The 14,568-nt window shown below is 42.7% G+C and overlaps 4 non-coding genes across 4 annotated transcripts; 2 read left to right on the top strand and 2 right to left on the bottom strand.

Annotated features, from left to right (window-relative positions):
- Positions 1-848: 848 nt before the first annotated feature.
- Positions 849-1,012, top strand: LOC132898975 (U1 spliceosomal RNA). Its single transcript, XR_009656611.1, has one exon. It is a non-coding gene; the product is annotated as a U1 spliceosomal RNA (small nuclear RNA).
- Positions 1,013-5,171: 4,159 nt separating this feature from the next.
- On the bottom strand, positions 5,172-5,244 carry trnat-agu (transfer RNA threonine (anticodon AGU)). The gene has a single exon. It is a non-coding gene; the product is annotated as a tRNA-Thr (tRNA).
- Positions 5,245-10,638: 5,394 nt separating this feature from the next.
- trnav-aac (transfer RNA valine (anticodon AAC)) lies at positions 10,639-10,711 on the top strand. Its single transcript has one exon. It is a non-coding gene; the product is annotated as a tRNA-Val (tRNA).
- Positions 10,712-13,078: 2,367 nt separating this feature from the next.
- LOC132898568 (U2 spliceosomal RNA) lies at positions 13,079-13,269 on the bottom strand. Its single transcript, XR_009656555.1, has one exon. It is a non-coding gene; the product is annotated as a U2 spliceosomal RNA (small nuclear RNA).
- Between the last annotated feature and the right edge of the window lie 1,299 nt (positions 13,270-14,568).

Here is a 14,568-nt window from a genome sequence, read left to right on the forward strand (position 1 = left end):
GTCTCCCGGACGCTCTGGGAGTCTCCCCGGGAGCAATTGTAGACAGAGACAGGAAAGGCAGGAGAAACTTGATCTAAGTCTTATTTGGAAAGTTGTAAATTAAATTGGAATGACTGGCTATTGCTGATATGTGGTTTGATGTTGTGACATGTCAGTAAGTTTAGCAAACAATTGATTTGATTGATGTAGATTTATGGTGTGAGATGTAAAGAACTATTGTTAATATGTGAATTGATGGTGTGAGATGTAAACAAGTAATGCAAATAATACGGTAGATTGATGAGATGTAAAGAACTATTGCTAATATGTGAATTGGTGGTGTATATTGTGAATAGGTTTTACAAATTACAGTGTAGATTGATGGTGAAACATAGGCTTAATAAGTTACCAATATGTGCATTGATGTGAGATATAAATAACTAGGCCATAAGCTGATAAAATATGTATTAAACTGATGGTGCGATAAATAAAAATGTTTTGAGAGATATTGACCACTGTGAGTGAAGAAGAGCTCCCCCTCCTTACAAAAGCCAATTTAACCACTGTCCGAACCAATGGATTTTTGACCAAAATGCTCTGAACGGATCAAACTTTGGTGCGCGAACCAGAACGGAACCCGTTCCCTGTTGGTGGAAAAGGGCTACGTGTTGGTCGGTGCAAAGTCTTGTCGGGTCCATATCTTGTCTGACCAGTAGAGGGAGCGCACATGAAATCACCACCAGTGTCTTGTGCTGACTTGGAAGAGGAGGGGCCAAAAATTACACAAAACCCTGCTCGGACGCTTTGCCTGCCCTCACGGAGCGGCCTACACCCTTGCAGGGTTACATCTCAGCCAGGCAAAGAAGCTCATACTTACCTGGCAGGGGTAACACCATGATCAAGAAGGTGGTTTGCCCAAAGTGAGGCCTAGCCATTGCACTCAGGTTGTGCTGACCTTTGTGAATTCCTCAAATGCAGGAATCTCAACTGCATAATTTTTGGTAGTGGGAGACTGCGTTTGCGCTCTCCCCTTTTGCCTAATTCTGTTAGAGTCAAAGATAGAACTGTTTTTCTTTTCTTTGTGTTCAGATGTTTTACATCAAGAGCTACTAGCTGCTTTAAATCTTTGAGGAGCTAGAAGGGTTATGCTCTTAAGGGTAACATGTGGAAAAAATCTCTCTGGTTCTGTGTATTGCTGGGTTTCTGAGCACTAGGAAACAGGTTTTGTTCAGGCTTCTTTTATCCTTAGCACCCAGCTAGGGTTTCCATGAGTTTTGAGCAGAAAATGGTTGTTGAGGATGCACCGTGGACGGAGAGAATTTCACCGGGGTCATGCAGACCTTTGCGAATTCCTCAAATGCGGGAATATCGACTGCATAATTTCTGAAAGTGGGGGAATGCGTTCCTGCTCTCTCCTCTTTCCCATAACCCTGACAGAGTCAAAAATAGAGCTGGTGGCTTTTCTATCTATCTATCTATCTATCTATCTCCTTCCTTCCTTCTTTCCCCTCCCCTGATGTTGTGCGCTGGAGTGCAAGTTGCACGATGTGTTTGAAGTCTTATGAAGACAAGTGGGCTCAGGGACCAAAGTGCAACATGTGGAGAAAATGTAGCTGGCTCTGCATGTTGCTGTTATTTTCGCTCTGCTCGCACGGCTTTCCGACCACCAGGGAACGTGTTCTTGAATGGGTTTAGGTCAGGCTTCTGGGAACCTTGGCACGAGCAAGGGTCTTGATCAGGGGTGTCACTAGGAATTAAGCTTTACTGGGGCACTGCACCCCCCCTCCCCAACACACACACAAAATGCCCCCCCCGCACAATGCACCTTAACGTTCCTGTCCCCAACCTATGCAAAGTGGATAATTCTCATGCTCTTGTGGATGAAGTTATGCGAGAAATAGGTCAACGAGACGGAAAACACATCCCAGTCCCCAAAAAAATTATTGTTGGCATTTGGGCTTTTAATGCATGCTGATGCTAAACATGTCACCTCAACTCTCACGATTTACGAACTTAGCTGGTTAGTTATGACTGACTAGCACATAGCCTACAACCTTAATCTTACCTCTCTCACCCTCCTCCTCATCTGTCACTGTTTCCCTGCCCCGTCTCTGCTTCGTGAGAAGAATTGTCTGATATCCATCTGGAAAAGTAATTTAATATCGTTTAATTCGATGTAGTTTAATGGGTTTGTTAGAATATGGTTTGCTTAGTTTTGTTGCAAAAACTTCGCGCTACCTTAACTCATCCAGAGCCCGTTCTCTGACTCATCCAAAGAGTAGACTCATCTCTCCAGTAGGCTAAATGGACTCATGGCACGCCGCACGCATGCTATGTTTACAGTGAGAATCTCCCAGACCAATCAGAAAATTAGTTAGAAAGAAGAGGCGATAGAAGTTTGAAACACACTCTGTCCTACAACTTACAGGAGATAAATGATCTGCCAAAGAAACTAGTTTGTTACAAAAATCGTTCAACATTTTCTTACTGGGGCACAGCTGATTTTTACTGGGGCATGTGCCCCAGTAAAAAAGGCCTAGTGATGCCCTTGGTCTCCATGAATTTTCAACAGAAATTTGTCATCAAGAATGCGTCATCGACAGAAGGCATTGCACAGTGCACAGCAGAAGTAAACAGTAGTCCGGAGATGGTGGATCGCATCGCTTGCCCGCAAGCTTTGTTCTGTTATTTCTTCCCTGGTGGTCAGAAAGCCGTGCGAGCAGAACGAAAACACCAGCAACATGCGGAGCCAGGTACATTTTCTCCACACACTGCGCTTTGGTGCCTGAGCCTCCTTGTCTTCATAAGACTTGCAGACATAGCAGATATTTGCTTTCTTCCAAAATACGAGCACAGACCAACTAGTAATCATAAGAAGATGTAGAAACTTGTCCTAAACTAAAAACACGCCCTCTGATGTCGTCACGGTTCGCACCAGGAAAAAAACAAAAAACAAAACTTCTATCCGGAAGGGGACCGACTTTTCAGGTTCCAAACCCAGAGATTAAATTGGGCGGAGCCCTCCGGAGCTCAGTTCTGCCTCCTCACCTCGGCAGTACAGCCAGCAGGAGCTGAGCTCCCTCTGCTTCAGTGTTTATTATAATATAATACTTTTATTCATTTTCATCTATTCTAAAAACACCATCAATATGAGAGTTCGTCAATAATGATTTAGACAACAAAAAAATAAGCTAAAGTGAATTACACCCATCAATTAAAAAAAAAATCTCATCTCATTATCTCTAGCCACTTTATCCTGTTCTACAGGGTCGCAGGCAAGCTGGAGCCTTTCCCAGCTGACTACGGGTGAAAGGCGGGGTACACCCTGGACAAGTCACCAGGTCATCACAGGGCTGACACATAGACACAGACAACCATTCACACCTACAGTCAATTTAGAGTCACCAGTTAACCTAACCTGCATGTCTTTGGACTGTGGGGGAAACCAGAGCACCCGGAGGAAACCCACACGGACAGAATATGCAAACTCCGCACAGAAAGGCCCTCGCCGGCCACGGGGCTCAAACCCGGACCTTCTTGCTGTGAGGCGACAGCGCTAACCACTACACCACCGTGCCGCCTATACATTTACAATAAAATATTTTATATTTTATGAGGATTTGTGTTGTACAAAGTTGTAACTATCTGCTAAACACGATGCCTTAGCAAAGTAGACAGAGGTAAGTCATGGTTCTTTTGTTTATTTTGTCTTTAGTTGAGAAACTTTCTCAGGCAAAATATACTAGTGCAGCAGATGACATAAGTAGTGTTAGCTAACACTGACAGACAGGATGCTCGTCGAAAAATTCACACGTCCATTTGCTAAAGTTCAGATCTTTTTGTCTGTAGTTCTGTCATGTTTTATCTTCATTTACTAAGTTGTAGCTGTTTTCTGTGTTTTTAGCTTTTAGGTAAATATCAGAAAATTGAGTTAGCTAATTTAATGGAAGCCTTAAATGGTCGACCTGAACTGCGGGCGACATGGATTTCTCTTGGCTGCATCGTTCTGAAAGTGCTTGTTTCATGAAAGGTACATCAGAAAATACCTGGTTTTCTGTGTGTGATGTGCTCAAATACACTGTAAAGTTGGCAGATAAATTAAAAAATGCTTCTTTGCATCTGAATTCTGTTCCAAAAATTACTAAAAGCTTGTCCGCCATTATTAGATCGCAGCGACTGATGGGTAGGCGGATTTCACTCGGCTGCATCGTTCTTAAAGTGCTAGTCTAATGAAAGTTACATCAGAAAACCCCTAGTTTTCTGTGTGTGCTGTGCTCAATTACACTGTAAAGTTGGCGAATAAATAAAAAACTATTTCGAAAAATGCTTTTTTGCATCTGAATCCTGTTCCAAAAATCACTAAAAGCTTGCCCGCCATTATTAGATCGCAGCGATTTACAGCTTGGCGGCGCTGTACGCTTGATGTTATTTGCACCAGTACCTTCTTTTGTTTCCACACGGACTCTATAATATTCTCCTCAGTGGTGTGAATTCTTGATACCGATTCTTTTGAAAAAGACACAAAAGCTCTTCAAATTCGTCCTCAATCTTTGTTTTATTGTTTGAGGATGATTTGGAGCCGATAGCCGAGCAAGCAGACTCAAAAGAGAACCCATCCTCATCTGGGTCACACCAGATAGTGAGATTATAAAGAAGTTCCCTTCTTTAACTTTGTGTCACATTGTCAAAATTTGCAACAGACCCCTTGCACTGATCTCACACTTATATTAGCAACCGTTACTGCCATTATCCTGGGGGACAAGCAAACTTTTTTTACATCCTGAAGGCAAGCAATATTGAAGATGTCAGATGTCTGCAGTTCAAAGAAAGCTACCACTAGAAAAGCTTTACTACCGGATTGCTTGGATAATCTAAGTCAGAGAGAAGCAAAGGATAGATACAGACAGAAGTTAGCTTATTTATGGTTATGATGTGTGCAAAATTGCTCGAAATTATTGGAGTGATGGTGTCCATTTTTGGCCTAGGTTTACCTACATAGATGTTGGAATGTACCTTCTCACTGCATTTGCTCTGTTTTAATAATTAAAAAAAAAAAAAGTATCGTTTACTGAAAGAGAAGGGCAGGAGGATTGAGAATCCATCAGCTGTGGTTTGTTTACACCCGATACTAAAACTGGTATCGTCCTAGCCAACAAAATTGAGGTTTAGAGACAGTTTCACTAATCCTTTATAGGCTCCAGTGAGAATTGAACTCACGACCCCTGGTTTACTAAACCAGTGCTCTCACCACTGAGCTATAGAGCCTTAACTCTTTCACAGTTACTGAAGATTGGAGCAACAGCAGAACCTTGAAGACCCTGCGCTGATCCCCAAAACAGCCCCCAGAAACTGCTGTAAAGTCACTCACAGCTTTAGTCCCTAGCTGCAGTTAGCTTCTGTTTACTATTTGCCTCACAAAAAATGGACACGCATTTTAAATAATGCAGTGTGTTAATCGTAGAGTGGGCTGTGGACTGTGCATTCTGGCTACTTTCTCATCTGAGTTAACAAAAACACTGGACAGGCCAAGACCTCAAGAGACAAACCATAAGCACCATGAGTGACCTCACTGATCTCCAGGCTCTTCATGTGGGGCCATCCTCAGCAGCAGCCAGTGGTTTTCAGGTGATGAGAACTGCACCCCAAAAAAAAAAATTTCAACCAGTATTTTTGGTTCTTTTTTGATCGCCTGCCCAAATGAATTTTGGCGGGGGATATAGAAATGGGTTCTGTCCGGCCGGTCACATTTTTGTTTCTGGGCCATATCTTTAAAAGCACTGAAGATATCTTCATGAAACTTTGTATACATATCAAGCAACATGTGAACTGGTGCCTTTTGCTATTTTGGATTTTTGAAAAAAGTATTTTTCAAAATTTTACATAAAAAATATATTTTGACTTAGTTTCTCAGAGCAATGCTCGTTTCCGGACCATATATCCAAAACTATTCATGATCCAGATTTGAAACTTGGTATGCATGTTAACAAGATGATGTTACGGGTTCCTATTTTTTAATTTTTTTTTTATTTTTGACATTTCAATGTTTAGGGTGGCACAGTGGTTATCACTGTCTCCTCACAGCAAGAAGGTCCTGGGTTTGAGCCCAGCGGCTGACAGGGGCCTTTCTATGTGGAGTTTGCATGATCTCCCTGTGTCTGTGTGGGTTTCCTCCGGGTGCTCTAGTTTCCCCCACAGTTCAAAGACGTGGTTAGGTATATAGGAGCCATGGCCTGAGGTTGGGCTGAGGTGCCCCTCAGCAAGGCATCTTACCCCCAACTGCTCCCTGGGCGCTGTAGCATAGCTGACCACTGCTGTGGGTATGTGTGTGTTCTCTTTGCTCACTTGTGTGTGTTCACTGCTTCAGATGGGTTAAATGCAGAGGAGAAATTTCACTGTGTGATTCAGTCGGTGCTTGAGTGTATGTGAAACAAATAAAGGCTTCTTCTTCTTAAATCTACTTGGCTAGATAACGCATGTTCAGTACTGACACAGATACTAGTAAACAATCCTGTTGCCATAGCAGTGTGATTCTTGCCATCTAAAAAGATCTCTTTTCTCCATGAATAAAAACAAAAGCATGTCACATAAAATTATCAATGATCCGGTTTATTTTACACCCAAATGCTTGACACTTGGTATCTTTAGGGCTGTTAACAACAATTTAGAAGCAATGTGTCCAAGAGCTCCACTAGCCTCGGTAAATCATGTTTGGAGCACTGATCTCTACGTAAAAATCTGGAAAGCTCAGAGGCTCGTCAGAGTGACACCATCTGACCGCCATCTTACCACTCACATCGTTGAGCAGAATGGTTATTTAGGCTACTGGAAGCTACACAAAACTGGTCAAGTTATTGATGTAGTTGGTGAGAAAAATTGCAAGAAAAATGCCTGCATGTGCAGCAGTGAACTGTACAAACTGTCAAGTCAAAGGTTGTGGACAGACATTTCACCTGTGAGTATTGATAGTGTGTGATCATTTTTATGTGTGTGTGCAGTGCCATTTGCGTGGACCCACCTACAGCATTTTATGATGGTTTGCAAGAGCAAAATAACAGAAAATCTGTCTTATCGTTTTGTCTGTTTTTGTTGAAAATCTGACAGTGATATCTGGGATGAACACTGTAACTGTGTCAGATTTTTGATGGAAATGTCCCAGACTAGATCAAAGCCAAAGTCTAGACATGTTTGATATTGAATGTGAGAACTCAAGCTCAACGGCTCAAACTCAAAAAGAAGAATGAACTGAGTAAATTAGCCTCAGTAGCCTAAATGAAAGAAGGACCATAGCCTTAGGCAGAAATGGCAATGAGGGATGCAAATAAAAAGAGATGTTGTTGTTCTAGTTTGGTCAGCAGTTATTTTCATTTACCTCAGGCTAAGCACAAATGACAATGTCGATCATCTACACACGTCACACCTACTTGCACAAATTGACAAAATGGGCATGATTATCTGTTTTAACATGATTTTAGTTTAAATTGAGTCCAAGTATATTGATAAGTACTCTTAAATCAGGGTTGGTCATATTTCCCGGTCAATGGCTTATTTCCCGGATGGCGTCCAATATATGATTTCCTGTACAAAGAAAAACTGAAATAATCTCTGTAAAAATAATTATAGTAGTAAAAGAGCTGCTCAAAAAAAATGATCAGAGACTGAACTGGAAAAGAAAGAAAAAAAAACAACAACAGTGAAGGGGAGTGCTATAAAGATATGTAAGGAATGTGGGTAAAGTTGAGAAAATTAGAAGTGGTAATGAAAGGAAAAAAGTCAGGAGATACTTTACTTGGGGCAAATTTGATCAGACATGACAGTTTAACACAGAAGTCAAATGATCACACACTATTGATGTGAGTGGTAAGATGGCAGCCAGATGACTTCAGTCATCTCAACAGCAGGGAATTGAGGTATTTCACCCACGTGACCAAGTCACGTGACGCAGCCATTTTGGACGGCACACTTAAGTCCTTCAGTGCAAGCCGGTATGAGATGGTGGAGACCTTTGCACATTTTAACAAGAAAGTAAGCTGTGATTCGTGTTAAATTGGATCTGTCTTTTATCACAAACACTGTACCCAGCCTTGGTATGGAGCCCTGTTTATTTATTTCTGTGTCCCGTTTCTTTCTAGCCTCTGTTATTGCATTTTATGTCTGATGTCTGCTACATGCAACCCTAGACAAATTAACACTGCCTTGTTTCACTGCTCAGATGGGTTAACAAACACTGACCCATTTACTTTTTGCTATATATTTTATCAAAATTGCATTAACTGATAAACTAACCTGAAATGAAATGATCACTGCAAAGTCTGGAGTACTCTGTTGGCTCCCAATCCTGTCTCTTCGCAGCTGCAATCCATTTGGCCCTCTTGTCTGGGTCAGTAGGAAACCAGTAGTGATGTGTCGGTTGCGAACGATCCGGTTCAAAGAGCCGGCTCTTTGAAGTGAACGACGGGAGCCGGCTCTTCGGTGGGAGCCGAGTTGGGGAGCCGAATTAGTTTTTTGTCCTTAGGTGCCTCAGAGAGAGAGAGACTTTCACAAAAGTTGCTGTCCGATTGCGTCTTTGTGTTGTCTATTACCATTCAAAGGAAAAAAGTAGCATGGTGTATGCCTACTTTTTTTGGTTGGGGGGGGTTGATGTCATTCACAGCTGCGAAAATACGAAAATTGGTGTAATGCTTAAAGTTGTGGAGCGCAGGGGAGAGGAGTCTGTGAGGCACCTGAGGAGGGGAAAATCAGCTGTGTATTTTATATTGGTAATATAACACAGTTTTGCATTATGTTTGTGAGAAAATAATTTATTAATTGGTAAGTAAGTTTTATTTCTATAGCTAGACCATTGTTACACTGCTATACTTTACAAAGCTTTACAATGGCTACAAAAACTAAAAAAAAAATGGAAAACATCCTATTGATAAAATATAAATAATAATGTAATTAATTAACTAGTTAATTGCAGCAATTAAATCAAAAATAAAATCTCAGGAGCCGTTTGGGAGCCGAAAGAGCCGGCTCCTTATAGTAAGAAGAGCCAAAAGAGCTGTGCCAACTACGGAAGTGTTTGCTTTTCACCAGCCAAGGTATGGACACATTTGCTGAACAAATCTTACACAGTGACTCTCCAGTTCTCTGTTTGTGGACAAATATACACCTGTCGCTTGTTGCCAACGAAAGGAAAACACGCAGGAGCCCGTGTTGTTCACCGCTTCATGGGTCGAACGTACGCAGGGGCAAACTGATGTCATTCAAGCCTGCAAACAAGTACTTATGTTGCTAGTGGAAAGACCAGTCCTCAGTCCCCTCCTTGGCCCCTCCAAACGAGGCATTTGATTTCTTCCCGTGATGTTGTTGCAGCGCTTTTCGATGCTGAACCTTGTCACGCTCGACCACCAGCTCATCTCTACGATGCCAAGGCCGTGCCCCTATTCTCGTGACAATTGTTTAAGTGTGACCCGCGTTCTTCTTGAGGCCCAGGCAAGAGCTAACACACGCGTGGTTTCCGTATTGTATTGGTTACCACGTTCGCTTAACACGAGAGCGGTGCGCGATCCGAAACCGGGCGGAAACGGTGCTGGTTTTCTTGAACTTGGCAGCGAACAAATGTCGAGCTGCCATCTCTGCTCCGTCCGCGCCTTTTGGAACAATCCCAAACCGAGACGCTGAAAAAGCTTCGCCTGTTTTCTGCTGTGCAGTGGTTTCCCCTTGCACCTAACAAGCGAATAGACGCTCCTGAGAAAGCTGGCAGAGCCACGCTTTGCCTTTTGAGCTCTGCTTTCGTTAATGTCCAGTTCCCGCCTTGCTAAGCTCAGGTACTCTCGAAACAGCCAGAAAGACAGACCCTTAACGTGACCGGATTGCTTTCTGTGGATTAGTGGTTGTCATGTTCTCCTACGTGCAGACGACCATCGGGACAAAACCTCGTTTGAACGGTTTCCCTGCCTCTCTGGTTTTCCGTCAAGGTCCGTGACGGCTGCTTTAAAAACAAAATCGGGCATTATCTGCCTGTCTGTTGACTGTGGAAGCACGGACATTGCAATTCGTCACGGGGAGGTGGTGTTCTCAAATACCACTTGGTTGCTCGTTTACGGAGTGAGGTCAGGTCAACAGGGCTGCACACGGCATCAGAACGCTGCAAATTGGCATTGACTCTGGAATGCTTCATCCTGTCTCAACGAGTATTTGCCGGCCAACATTCAGACACGTTTGCTTATTAACTCTCAAACTGTGACTGTGCAGTTCTCCGTTTGTGGAAAACAGGCAAAGTAGCTTGCCGCCAACGAAAGACAAACACGCAGGTGCCCGCGTCCTTCAAACACGCCCAGGTTTGCGCAAACCGACGCTGCTCGACTACATGCAACGCGAGCGGAAAGCAGAAGGATCAGCCCTCGGTCACCTCCTCGGCAAGGCAGTGACGAGCAACTGATCCGTTCCTGCTGTTTCCTCCCAAGCGCCTCGCCATGCTCTCTGCCTTTCATCAGAGCAATGAAGCGTTAAAGGGTGTGCTTTGGCCAGGAATCGAACCCGAGTCAACTGCTTGGAAGGCAGCTATGCTAGCCACTATACCACCAACGCTGCAGGCCTACCCTGGGGACCCATGCCTAAGTGCCATTGCTTCTGTATTTGAGGCCCAGGCAACAGCTGATCAGTCCAAGAGCTGAGGTTTCTGTAGTGTAGTGGTTATCACGTTCGTCTAACACACGAAAGGTCCCTGGTTTGAAACCGGGCAGAAACAGCGCTGGGTTGGTTTATTTATTTTTTGAACTCAGCAGTGATTGACTGCTGAGCTGTGATCTCTGCTCTGTCCGTGCCAACTACGGAATCAAGTATTTGCTTTTGACCAGCCAAGGTACGGACACATTTGCTGAACAAATCTTAAACAGTGACTCTACAGTTCTCTGTTTGTGGACAAATATACACCTGTCGCTTGTTGCCAATGAAAGGAAAACACGCAGGAGCCCGTGCTCTTTCTTCACCACTTCATGGGTCGAACGTACGCAGGGGCAAACTGATGTCATTCAAGCCTGCAAACAAGTACTTACGTTGCTAGTGGAAAGACCAGTCCTCAGTCCCCTCCTTGGCCCCTCCAAACAAGGCATTATGTACATGTCTGTTGACTGTGGAAGCATGGACATTGCAATTCGTCATGGGGAGGTGGTGTTCTCAAATATCACTTGGTTGCTCGTTTCCAGAGTGAGGTCAGGTCAACCGGGCTGCACATGGCATCAGAACGCTGCAAATTTGCATTGACACTAAATGTCACTTGAACAGCCTTGAAGGACACACCCCTTAGGAGGCATGCTTTGGTTTTAGTTTTGTTGCAGAATAAATCAAAAACATCATTAAAAACTTGCTCCAATTTGCAAAACAGACGAAGCCTGAAATGCCCACTAACTTTTAAGCATTTTGCATATGATGTCACTTCTTTGAACAAACAGTAACTTACCAGGAACGCATTCTTGTAATGGTGGACTCAAAGAGCCAAACTTTACCAAATAAACAGAACATGTTCCTGGTCTCGTATTAAAATACATTTTAGACAGTAAACTATTAAACATGTCTAGTTTTATCAGGTATAATTCCCAGGGGTAATATAATTTTCAGAAGACTGGCACTTTAACGGAAACAAAGGGTTTGGGACGTGACAGCTTGCTTGACCAAAAAGGAGCATATAGTTGAGACAGTCTGTGCATTCAGAAGCCACAAACAAAGGCTTCAAAGGTTCCACTGAGATTTGAACTCAGATCACTAGAGTCAAAGTCCAGGGTGCGAACCATTACATAGCCAAAGGGTTGTTTTCACTGTCAAACCTTTGAATAATATAATGAAATTCCAGCAGCACATGAACACATGATTGAAGGTTTTACCTGAAATCGTCAACCTGTTGGAAAAAAAATTCTCGGAACCCTGACTGCTGGCTACATGGTTAATCATTCTTTGTTGTTTGTATTAATTTCTAGTTTTGTAATTTGTCAATGTCAACATTCAGTTGACATTGTAACCACATGATAATCCAAGTCAAACGTCACATGTCGTTCCACGAACTAAAACTTAATATTTTTACATCTAAAAACATAAAATACCTACTGATATTGTAACATGTGGCAGATATTCACAACAAACTGAAAAAAAAATACAAATTTATCTGAAAAGGCATGCTAGCTGAAGCTTCCATTTTCACTCATATGCAGGCAAAACTCCTGACAAGCATTCACTAAACGCAAACCATGAGCATAAAACCCATGGCCCGTTCATAACCCGCGATAGCAAATATCAGAAGTGGGATTCAAGTCCACACCTCCAGAAAAGACTGCAACCTAAACACAGCACCTTACACCACTCAAAATCTAGGTTATACTTAACCAGGTTAGTGACACTGGATTGGAGGTGCAGAAAGCTGGTATAGGGTAAGGTGGCCTGGGCCAATCTCTTACACCTTTACAGCTTTATTAGCCATTGCACACAGGCAGAGAAATGTCTGACCAACGAGCGTTTTTGATGGAAAGAAAGAAAGAAAGAAAGAAGTGGTTGGGGTGTTTTGTGATCTGTAACCTCGGTCACAACCGGCCATATGTGCTTCTACGGCCGGTCTACGTGCAAAAAACGCAAGAAACGCATGGAGGGCGCGCGTGTGACGTGCTGATTTTTGAGCCGTAGACTGGCCGCAGACCGGCCGCAGAGGTTCTTTGTCATGTCAAACAAACTCTACGGGTGCTTACGTTTTTTTCAGGTTGCAAGACAAACTTACGGCCAACGTGCGTCTTTCCCCATGAACAAAAAAAAAAAAAAAACGCAGCGATTTGGGAAACGCCAAAAAATCGTACGGCCGGTTGTGACCTAGGGGAGAGAATTACTGCAGACTAACGGTCCAGTAGCTTGCTGAACATGGAGAAAACCAGGAAATGGGGAAAAGGTCAACCCAGCAAAGAAAGAACTTTTTGCTTTACTTATTTTTTTAACAAGACAATTTCTAGATCTACTACAATGTCATGTGAACAGATAGAATAGAAAAAGCTCTATTCCCACTCAATACTTTAGAAAACTCATTTATTATTTTTATTTAAAGAATATATCAAATAAGAAAGCTGTTTCTTTGTATTTAGAACAAGGCACTATTACTAGAAATACTATAAAACCAGGTTAATGAGTGGAGCAGAAGAAGCAAACCCCAACTCCAGCTCTTTAGTCTAAAAATCTATTTAATATAAAATTTTCAGTTAAATAACATGTCAGATATTAAAGTGATAAAAACAAACACTATGTTTCATCTAAAACAAACAGCAGAGAAACAACAACTTACTCCTGTCAATCGCTTTAAATATACCACTTCCAAATATTAAAATCCAGAAAGATAAACACAGATAGACTCCACCCCCAACAGCTGGATCCTTTTGAACAGAGACATCGCTTTGGGCTTTGGGTGTGTGTGTGTGGTTTCCATGCAAAAAGTTCGATATTTCTAACATTTGACTACCAAAATTGTGCAGCTCTACCAGAGCAAAGCCTGCAAAAATAAGTTGAACTCATTAACATTCCTCTCCCCGGAAATCTGTAATATATAGATTGAGGCACTGCCTAAAAGCCCATCTGTTTCTGGGTTGTAGAATTTTCTTATATCATAGCCAGCCTCTCTTGTTTTATTTCTTTACCGTTATAGTTACTATACTGTTGTACAAAACATACACAGAAAGAGAAGAGCTCTGGCCTGATGAGTAGAGTCAGGGCACTGATTTTATTTACAAATTCGATTTCACCATTGCTGAGACAAGAATACAAAAAAAATAACATATTGGAAAAATAATATCATATTGAAAACTAGGGGCGGCATGGTGGTGTAGCGGTTAGCGCTGTTGCCTCACAGCAAGAAGGTCCAGGTTCGAGCCCCATGGGCGGCAAGGGCCTTTCTGTGTGGAGTTTGCATGTTCTCCCCGTGTCCGCGTGGGTTTCCTCCGGGTGCTCTGGTTTCCCCCACAGTCCAGAGACATGCAGGTTAGGTTAAGTGGTGACTCTAAATTGACTGTAGGTGTGAATGGTTGTCTGTGTCTATGTGTCAGCCCTGTGATGACCTGGCGACTTGTCCAGGGTGTACCCCGCCTTTCGCCCGTAGTCAGCTGGGATAGGCTCCAGCTTGCCTGCGACCCTGTAGAACAGGATAAAGCGGCTAGAGATAATGAGATGAGAGATGAGATGAGATATTGAAAAATAAATATAATACAATGAATCCGCTGCCTGGTACGAAACCCCGGGATAAAACCCCAGTGGGATTAGAACCTCCCTGGAACAGACTCCTCGTCCGAATGCAGCGCATGGCGCTCCGGGGATTCGAGTTTTGACTTTGAAAAGATGATCGAGGTTTTGTTAAAAAAAAAGTGCAATTGAGGAAATATTTAAAACACTCAGCATTGGCATTATCAGCATACTAATATTAAGAACTTGTGTTATGAAACTAGAAAGACCATTAAAGAGTTTTCTAGAGTTATAGTTTGTTTGTAAAAGATGAAAATATTGTTTTCGAAGTGTGCACGTTTTGCACGAACCAGTGGAAACTCAGGCATGGTTCCAGAGAGCAGGCAGGGGCCCAATCTTTGAGCT

This window comes from Neoarius graeffei, chromosome 1, assembly GCF_027579695.1.
Source record: "Neoarius graeffei isolate fNeoGra1 chromosome 1, fNeoGra1.pri, whole genome shotgun sequence".
Classification (NCBI taxonomy): domain Eukaryota; kingdom Metazoa; phylum Chordata; class Actinopteri; order Siluriformes; family Ariidae; genus Neoarius; species Neoarius graeffei.